The following is a 10,361-nucleotide window of genomic DNA, read 5'->3' as shown; positions in this document are numbered from 1 at the left end:
TTATTTTTTTCCCAAGGACCTTTTTAGATTCTATCAACAAGTAAGACCATTTTCCCTAAGGTATATTGTGATTTCTCAGCTCCTGAAGCAAAAAAGATATAGAGGAAGCAATGGCATAAGTTAATTTATTTACAAGTACCTGCTTCTACTGATTAATGTTTGTCTGAACCAGAAGGAATCTGATTTTGGGTTTTGTAATTTAAAATGTGAAAGCAATTCTTCTAATACAAACTTTTCTTTCTCAGGCATGTCATAGCTACTTTACAGCCCACAGACAGTAGCAAACTGTCTATTTTTCTGTCCTTAAACCTAACCCCAGATATTGACCAGCAATATGATGTTGGCCAGATATTTCAGGTCTTGATATTCCTACAATCTACTCATTGATATTTGCTAATGATCTTACTCCAAGTTTACTGTAGTACAACTCAGAGTAAAAGCCTATCTTTTTTTTGCACTAGTTTCCACTCTGGGCTCTAGAATGACCTTTATTATCATCCTTGGACTTTTAGGGAGGAGTTATTCCCCTTTCTGCAAGAACTTGTGGACAAAATTGTACATTCTGCATCAGCTTGGAGGACAGCCTACTCAATCAATGCTCTCCATTACTCTAAAATGTAAAAAAAAAAAAAAAAAAAAAAAAAAAAAAAAAAATTCCTTTGCATTCATCAGCATCTGGTGTTTTCAACTTTAGCACGCCCACCTCCCCATTAATTTACCAGAAACAATGTCAAGGTGAAGCCAGCTTCAATTTGATGATTGTAGAAATTCAGCATTGTGAGAAAGCTGTGAGGAAGCCTACAGCAGAGTCATAAGGAAAAGCATAGAAACATATAAAATCCTAAAGGAAACACTAGAAGTTGGAGGCCAGCATCTGGAGACTGGGAAAGAATGCCCAGCAGAAACTCATTGTGTGTCTCCTTGACGTAGCCCAGGAGCTCACTGAAGCCCTTGGATATCTCTTACATCTGTTAGACAATGAAGGATTGCTTTATACTTGAAACCAGATATATTTTGATCACAGCATCTCTTAGTGCATGTCTAATTGTGCCTGAACAGTATGACAGAGTTTCAAGAGCATCCTGAACCATCACCAGGATAAAAATCCTACGGACTTGTCCCAGCCTATCTGCCAACCAGAATGATGAGCAAGTGAGAGACAAAAAGAGAGACAGATTTCTCTTTGTTCCTTGTGCATTTTTCCTAAAGTTTTAATAATATCAGGATATGTGCTGATATTGATTATACTTTATTTGGTGTACAACTTATCAACAGCTGAAATGCTATCCACCATCATTACCAGGACCTTACATATTCTCAGTTTTCATTGAGAACAATAAAAGCTCTACCATAATGCCAGTGAATCTACAGAAAGGGTTTCTATTGACTTGGATGGGGGATGGAGTAGTATCCAAATGAGGTAGAAAATTATTTTCTCTGTTTGCTGTTTATCAGAAATTAATCTGAAGAAGAGCTGACTTTTAAAGAATAAATAATCTAAAATAATGAAAATAGTTTATTCGGCCTAATTGCTCTGATGATATAGAAGTATTCCAGCCCAGGATCTGACTAATTAGTGTGAAAAAAATATTTCGGACTGGCTGAAAAATCTTCTTTCATTTTTCTTGCTATTAAATTTCAGTTCACATTCCTTAATAATGGAATGTAACTTTAGAAAATACCTACTGCACGAGAAAAGGGATAAGCAAAATGATACAAACACCTCTGAGATTAAGGCATTGACCAAGTTCTCTGTGTTTGTATTTAAAAGTATAAAGAATGATGCAATTTCCTCTTCTCCATACTTCTAATTAACACTAAGCCATGCAATGTTCTTTCAGTGATACAAGTTAACTGAAATTTGAGACATAGCAGCTTAAGTCAGCTTTGTATTCCTAAAATTGAAAACAGCCCACCCTTGTCATTTGATTCTTTCTGGACATCTTACCTACTTGTGCCTATGCCTGCACCTAATTTGCATTCCACCAGTTATTTGTTTTTAAATGTCATGCAGTTAAGCATATCCTGGACATACTAAGGTAAAACAGCAAAACAATTTCTACTTCCTCAAAAATTTTATGTGTTGAGATCTAATTCTCCCTCAAACTTCCAGGACTAAGGTTGTATTGCTGTTCATTCAGATGGAATTGAAATTTGTATTTCTATTTTGAACAAATATGAAGACTTTTAAAAAAATAAGCTATCTGTGACAAAAACTTTACACCAGATCTATTAAAAAAAAAACCAAAACATTCGTGCATCTATTTGCTAAAATGCAGTATGCCCTATCAAGGACAAAGAAGTTACCATAAATAGTCAGTAATAAACAGAATATCAAGAGCATATGATGGGTTGTAAAGAGTTACTGCTGACATTGGCTTGTCACACTGGACTGCAGAATATATAGTACTTGGTGGAGTTTACTGCAAAAATATTTCTGGAATGCATTGGACTAATTACACAGTAACAGACTGACCAACAGAGTTAAAGGTATTTGACTGTTTAAAACATCACAGGCTATTTATAAAATAAAGCCTTTTACTGAGTTAGCTCACAACTAATGAACTAATATCTTCTTGAGGTCAAAGAAGCAATTTACTGAGCTCCATCTAATGGAGAACTGTGTGTGTTTAATCTAGTTCTGCCAGCCAGGCTGATTCTGCATAGCTGTCACCCAATCCTGTGGACAGTGATTGTGAGCTGAAAACTCAGGAAACATGCAAAACATACTGAATTTTTTACAAGAAACTAGGACCCATCAGATATTGAGGATACTGAATGCCTGGGTAAGAGTCACTCAGTAGCCCAGACTCTGGATTTCAGCAGTACTGATTTTTGGTAGAGTCCTTTCTCTAGCAGTTGTTGTGGGATAGAGAAGCTAAATCTTCCTGAAATTAATCCTACCTGACAGTACAGTGGCCAAGGTACACAGGTGTGAGTGCTGGGTGTAGATCTGGCTCACAGACCTCTACTGCTCTGAGCTGCCTCACACAGGATGCATCCCTCATGCCAATAAACAGTGTAAATATCTCCCAGTCCTGCTGTAGTTTATGTCTCTCATATTTTAAAGGGACTCCTGAGACTCCTAAGCAAGGAATTGGAGCTGTCACATTTTCCCTACCCATCTTGGTCTTAAAACAGCTGTGTTTTCCACTCCTCTGGTTGCTCCTTGCAGGTTTTAATGAGGATCATCAAAGGAAAACACACACTCTCACTGAGGTCTTTTTTTTGCCCTCCCCACACAAGGGAGATGTGCTCATTGGGAAGGTGTGAGGTGTTTTACAGCAACAGGGAAAAGGCAGAGGAGAATATGGCAAGCAGGAGAGCATCTTGCTGGCTGGAGTCTGCCCATATAGCTCCACCAGATTTTGTTATATTCCATCTTTTGTCATTAGGGCCACCCTATCTGATACTAAGTCCACTGTGTTTAAAGACTGGGGAATGTGCATATTGGGGACCATGTGTATGAGTGAAAAGAAAACTTGCTATTTTGGGAAAGGAGATTTCACCTGACTATTTTTGTGACTAATTCACTATAGGCTCACCATCTGAGGGCCTGATTTTTGTAAGAAAATTTTTAAGAAACTAAACTCTTCTCACAGCATGTTTATGAAATGTGAAAGTATCATTATTCTTGCTGAGAAGTCTCCGGGCCAGATGCTGACAGATGCCTGTACCTAAAGGAAATCAGCAGGATATGTCACTAAGCACCTTTAGGATTCAAAGCCCAAATGTCTGCCCAGGATGGAAAATCCAGTAAAGTGCCTGAGTTGAACCCATGTGGACTAAGTCTCAGCCCAGTGTATTAGACACAATTCCTTTTTTTTACATAAAAAAAACCAAAATTATCCCCTTAATTCCTTGAACTGCTTGAAAAATTTTGGTAAACATATGTAAACAATTTATGTAACAACTGATGCTGCAGCATCACATTGCCCAGTTCATTCAAATCTGAACACATGACATTGTATACATAGGGATTTGTAGGCACAAAGGATATTATTACTGTTGCCATGCATTGTATTTGCATTGTGATTTTCCTTAAATGTGCAGCATTGTTTTGTTAAGCAATCAGAATGCAAATACCACTGGCACAGCTAGAATACATTCAAGTGCCCAAGTACACAAAGAATGCAAACTGTGCAGTAAAGCACACAAAGCCCAACAAGCTCATTAGTACCATACTGCAGTGATTACAGAGCAAAGTGCCTTCTGAGGTGCAGTTGTCAGGCTATACTGAGGGAAGGCTTTGCAGTGTTTTAATGCAATGATATTTTTAATGCAATTGTGTGCTGCCACAGTAGTCATATTTCACCAGCATAAGCTGCTCTAGGAAAGAGGCACTATTCTCTGCTTGTACCTTGCCTAGGTATCATTCTTGATTAGCCATTAGGCACTGCATAATAGTCATGAGGATGAGGATAATTATTCTAAGGATAAGAATTATGATTGGCCAGACCAAAACCCCATCTACCTCTGTATCCCTTTTCTGATAAAAGTCAGGAGTATATTTTTAAGCAAAAAACATGAGAAAGCAGACATGCATAGAATGGTATGGCTTTGAGATTCCAGCAATCTGGAATAAGGATGTGAAAACTGGAACTAGACTCTGTGGGGATCCTCTAGTGGTTTGATTTGCTTCGTGGTGTCTGTTGTAACTTAATGACTTAAAACCAGATAACCACAGCACACCTGCCTTCAACACCCCTGCCAGTATATCCAGTATATTCACATATATGAATACACACACACACACACACAGAGAAAAAACACCACACACTGTCCTGTATATGCCACCTACCACTGAAAGATGGTGCAGGTCTTCAGTATAGTGATTTGAAAGGTCTACTGAGGTAAAGGTTAAAGTTTTAAAGGAAAGTCTCCATGTGACTGTCATGGTGTCAGAAACCATGTCAGCCCTTCTTTGAGAGAGAGGATGGACTAAATGTCCTCTTGGTGCTCTCTCCTGCGCTGATTTTTTTCATGCATCTATGATTGTTCAGCTGCTATAACAGCTAGAAAGTTCAGTTTTAATTGGTCTGAAATAGAAAAATGTCTTTCATTGTGCTTGAAAAAGTAACACACATAATGTTCCATGTGGTGGAACCAGATGAAGACCTGTAAAAGTTGTGATCATGTAAGGACCATAGCTCTTCAAGAAGCCCTAGCCATAGCCTAGGAATTGAACAGCCATACATACATCTTCTAGCCATGGGCAGCACAGAGAGAGGTGTGATTTATCTTAGCAAAAGCATCTCTACATTATTCACCACACAAATGTTGTGGGTCTGGTGAATATTTCTGTGGAGCTTCTTTCTGCACTTTAGGGTATTCTTAGCAACTGACCTTAGCAACTGATCTGAGCTTCCTCCTTTGCAGCAGGACCCATGCAATTAATCAGACTGGTGTGCTGGAAAGAGAGAATTTAAGTATATAGGCAGGGATGGTGGTGAAGCTAACTGCAAAGTGCTCCATTAAACATATCACCTCAGTGTCTGCCCTCAGAAATTCATGTCTTCAGGGTGATCTTCTCTTTTGAGAAGTGGTCCTTTTTATAAGGCAGGAAGCATTAGGTATGCTCATATCTCAGTCAAAGAGTTTCCTACGCAGTGCCAACAGTTATTCAGCAGTACTCATTATGCAGGTGAGCTACATCACAGCGCTGCTACTCTGCAACACTCTGCAGATCTCTATGCACCATGTGCACAATGTCTGAAATATAAGCAAATTTATGCTGCACTCATCCTTTTTGTGGTTATTAGTGTCACTTAGTATCATCTTCCTCCAGCAAATTGACTCACCAAGCAAAATGCACAAGTGCACTTTAAAGCGGATCACATTATCACGCCTACTTCTTCTGGAAAGCCAAGTGTCATTACTACTTTTCACAAGGAATAACTGCCTAAACTGTTTCACATTCTGCAGTGCATCAACAGTGCTCTTCCTCCACTCAGTCTGCAGTTCAAAACAGTGATGGAACAGTAATGCATGTCTATCTCATTGTTCTACATGGAGAGATAAAATCTAGTGCTCACTTTATGCCTCTTTAAAAGTTAGGGTATTTGCTTCTGGAGTCTTTTCATCAAGATATGCAGTTGTATATCACCTCTAAGCCCCTGATCATATTTCAGGTGTCAACAAGGTATTTGCATTAAAATTACTCTGTTTACTCAAAAAGCGTATTAGAGGTTTCTCTCTCGACACTACTGACTAGATGACATATCCCAACTGCACAGTTAATTCCAAAGTAAGGTATACACAATAAGGACTAACAGTGGCCAAGTGCTGATAGGATTTTATTTCCAAAATATTTTCTAATTATTCACTAGCACTCTTTATTCCTCTGTGTGTATTTTCTAGAAGGTAGATGGAGTATCAAAGAAATACAAGGGTGCAGACTGTTAAATGGTAAGATTATGACTAAAACCATGAACTTGGAACCACAAACCAGGAAATAAAATATCAGAAAGAAGAATTTTGGCTAAGAAACGGAATGAGAAGAGGTGCTAAGGGTCAAAATTGAGAACAACCAGCAATTTACTAAGCTGAAGAGCAAAGCCAGAGCCCAGTAAAACTCCCTGTTATACAATTAGAGCTGAGACGAGAAGCTGCCAGTGCTTGAGCTAGACAAACTATGGCCACTCAATGTCCAGAGATGAGGATCAAAAAAAATAGAAAATAACCAAAGGAATAAAGTTGAAGCCAGGGATTACGTTATGCAACCACACATTGAGAAAGCTTCTTAAGCTTGGTTGCTACAGCTGTGTCTACCCAGAATTTTATGTGGGTCACCAGCCTTCTGAGACCCTGCCTGTGGTAGCCTAGTGGTTTTTTGCACTTTGCTCAGCAGTGCTTGTCAAGAGCCATCAGGAAAACCATCAAAGTAGACACCTGAGCTCAGATCTCAGTGACTTTTGATGGGACTGACCGAACTCAGTGCTTTTAAAAACCCAGCCCTAGTTCTCTGCGAAGTGATGGCTTCCCACATGGTCTGTTATGCTTACAACTGCGAGTGTTTGGTGTTTTGTGACCTCCTCTCACTCATTATCACTCCACTTAATGTCATGGCAAAAAAAGGGTAATGATTATTTTTTTTTTTGCAATTGTAAATAAAATGCTGCCAGAGCAGAGGGTACGTGTTGGCCAAGGTCTTTATTATGCAACTATATGCAGATCACTGTGAATTGCATCGTCCATCTAGTTCAGTGATGCAGCACCAAGGTCACTGGGCAGTTTTAAGCTAATGATGCAACCAGAAGTCTAATAAATGTGCTCAGTAACCACAGCAAACGTAATGTCATTGTCACAGATGTTATTCTTTCAAAAGCACTTGGCAAACAACTAAAACACAGCTCTTGTGTTTGCTTTGACCGCCTCTAAGAATGCACCATCAGGATTACTGAGAAGATGAGATTCTTTAAGAAGACAAGTCATGGCCTACAGCTACAGTATTGGTATTGCTCATAGCACTCTTGCAGTTTGCTTAAAATGAACAGGCAAGAGGATAATTGAATCAGTGAAATTTTGACAGATTTTGGAAAAAAACATATCCATGAGTGATACCAACACAGGTAGAGATCAATTTCTTATTACAATGATCTAGGCAAGTCAACTTTAATTATGCAGTTGATTTTTGTAGCCATTATTATACGGTGACCCATTACATGCTGATCCAGTAGCCTTTTCTTATCTTTCAGGAAATACATTAACCAGTAACTGCATTGTGTCACCATGAGCTTTGTCATTATGTGCAGTGATTCCCCCAGGGCTTATCAAATGCTGCAATTGCTGTTTCTTTGGAAGGATATACATCATCTCCCAGGCTGGGTTCAACAGATGGTTGATATTATGCCCTGAAAAGTGGCAATCTACTGTTCAGGACTTGTTGCAGCTCCAGTGTCTTGCACCCTATCATATATATGTATATCTCTATTTTTACAAATGTCTATGGATATATATTCTTATGTACATCATGTATTCTTATCTGACAGGCACGAAGAAGCCCACAATGGTCTGATCATTAATATGCTCTTGACAATAAGGGAGAAAAAGGAAATTTAAAAACAAGCACAATCTCTTGAATTCTTGCTTCATTTATAATAATTATTGATAGGAATAAAGATGAGTAATTCAGCCTTACTGTAAAATTCACTTAAGACCATTCAGTGAACAGAGAATGCCAATGTGTGAAGATGGCTGTTTAGCAAGGCACTGAAATAAAGTGGTGGCTAGAGAGGTCTTAGTCAAGACACAGAGCTGTCCTTTCTCAAATGACATAAACGACACAGTCATGAAATGAGGTCACAGTTTTGTATATAAGCCCTCTGTGGCTTTTGAGCTAAAAAACCTAGAAAAATATTACCCTTTGCTAATGGAGCTTTTTCACCAAGAAGAACACCATGTGCCCAACTCAATGTGTCAGCAGCTTTCTGCCCTCAGTTCAGCTTACCAACAGTTAAACCATTCAAGGTCATACTATAACCTATTAGAGATGACATGTGACAAGATGATTTTTGATAAAGAGTAGAACTTTGGTACTACAGAAGTGGCCAGGGACAGGAGGTCTCTGTATGCAACCTGACATTTTGTCAGCAGCTGCTAGTCAGATATAAAAACATTTTATTGCCCTTGCATATTCAGCCACATGCTATAGTTTCCTCTCACTCAGAATATGTTCACTTTCATACTCCCCTGCATTTAGCTGCAATAGAACAGCAGAATGTTTACATTACAGCAGAATGCTGCGTGCTTTTATCTAAGGGTGACCTTGAGTATGCCTGGCACACAAGAAGTGCAGTGGAAGGCAGGCAAACACTTTTTCTCCTACACCTCTGCCATACTGTCTGTGTCCCTCACTTCTATCACTCTTTGAATTTAAAGAAAGCACCTTCATAATGCCCATTTTTGTGAGCAAATGCACATTAAGAACATTTCATGTGCATGCTATGAAGAACATGAAACCTAAGACAGATGAGAAAACTTCAGTCTCCAAAACCAAAATTAGTTTTCCCTTTATGTTCTGAAGCTTATTTGTAAGTCTCATGAATGTTTTTAACTCTTTGGAGTGGGAAGTCTAAATTAAATCATCAGTATGTGACCCATTACTATTTTATAATCCTCTCTTTTGCGAATTGAAAGCAACAGTTTGCCAATCTTGTATTTAAACTTTCATGGAAAGATATGAGTGAGTTAATTATGAGGGCCCAAGCAAGAGAAAATACAAAAAATCTACATGGTGTTAGGAAAGCCTGTCCAGAGAGTCAGAACAAGAGCTTATTACCAAATATACATGTTTTAAACTGATCTTAGATCAAAATAACATTTATTTTTGATGAACTAATAGTTTGTGCTAATGACCATAATATTTTTAGATTTAGGAAGTACACACAAGAATAACATGGTCAAAAGCATCACCATGGCTATGCTGACCTTCAGAAAGGAGAGCTGGATAATAATGAGGAATCTTGTTTCAAAGAAGTAGAAGGATATCTAAGACAGTTAAACTCTCTCAGTCAGCACCGAGACTCCTGAAGGACACCATACTGGGAGCACAGCACCAGCATGTACCACTTACTGGAAATCCCTTGGGAAATAGGTAAAAGGGAATCGGCACAGAAAAACAGAAAAGCAAAGGAAGTTACTGGAATTAAGATTTTAACATTCAAAATTATGAAGAGGTCTCTCAGAGAAGAAAAGGAAGAAGTTACAAATTCTAAGAAAATAAACATAAAACTATAATTGGACTACCATTTGCTTTGTAAATGTTGTGGCAAAATGTCAAGGTGTTCATTTTCCCCATAAGCAATTTGACTTGCCTATGGCATCAAAAGATGAATTGATGGCTTCATCCACTGCTTCCCCTGCCATTCATATCATGCAGATCAGTATGAGAATGAACATAAAGTGCTGCAGAATAGAGCCATTTTATACTTGTTTTAGACAGTACGAATGATAATACGAAGTCTAGGAAAAAAAGGGATCTAAATGTTTCTAAACCATCTTTTCTGAACTCTACAACTTGTGCAGCCATATGAATCTGTCCCTATTCAGATAGGAGAATGCCATTAATGCATGGTAAGTCAAAGTGCCTGATTTTTATATCCATACCCTGCAGTCACTTGACACGTTTATCTGTGCCTTATTACTGTCAGATTTACTCCCTGATACAGCAGGGCCAAATTTATCATGTTTACAATTGCTGATGTTCCAAATTCACACAATTCCCACTCATATGCAACTAGATCCTGCCTAGTTATAGCCACAATTTGCTCCAGGGTCATACCTCCAATTTGGCCACTCTGCTCCCATTTTCATTGCCTTGCAGTAAAGAAATGCATAAATGCAGCATTTTTTTCCATAAA

This window comes from Agelaius tricolor, unplaced genomic scaffold (assembly GCF_023055355.1).
Source record: "Agelaius tricolor isolate 1412-34295 unplaced genomic scaffold, bAgeTri1.0.p SCAF_8, whole genome shotgun sequence".
Lineage (NCBI taxonomy): Eukaryota > Metazoa > Chordata > Aves > Passeriformes > Icteridae > Agelaius > Agelaius tricolor.
This window is presented reverse-complemented; position numbering follows the sequence as displayed.